At 40.8% G+C, this 223-nt stretch overlaps 1 protein-coding gene across 4 annotated transcripts in view; it reads right to left on the bottom strand.

Moving 5' to 3' along the window:
* LOC119588084 overlaps positions 1-223 on the bottom strand; it is a 13,837-nt gene that overhangs the window by 4,391 nt on the left and 9,223 nt on the right. The window lies entirely within an intron of this gene.

Here is a 223-nt window from a genome sequence, read left to right as displayed (position 1 = left end):
CCGTCCTTGAGAGTTCGAATCTCTACCAATTATCACTTATAATGAAGCCCAATTAACAAATTAAGTTTATACTTCCATATCCTCCGTTGCACCACTAAGGACCATCATTAACAATATTTCTAATTAGTAAGGTATGCAGAGAGATTTCTCGTTACGTCAGGCCCGTTTTGCATGACACACGAATCCCATGTCATGAGGTGCTTGTCATGCGTTTGGGGATCTG

Source organism: Penaeus monodon, chromosome 23, assembly GCF_015228065.2.
Source record: "Penaeus monodon isolate SGIC_2016 chromosome 23, NSTDA_Pmon_1, whole genome shotgun sequence".
Classification (NCBI taxonomy): Eukaryota; Metazoa; Arthropoda; class Malacostraca; order Decapoda; family Penaeidae; genus Penaeus; species Penaeus monodon.
The sequence above is the reverse complement of the archived record's forward strand: the minus strand, read 5'-3'. Positions and strand labels throughout refer to the sequence as shown.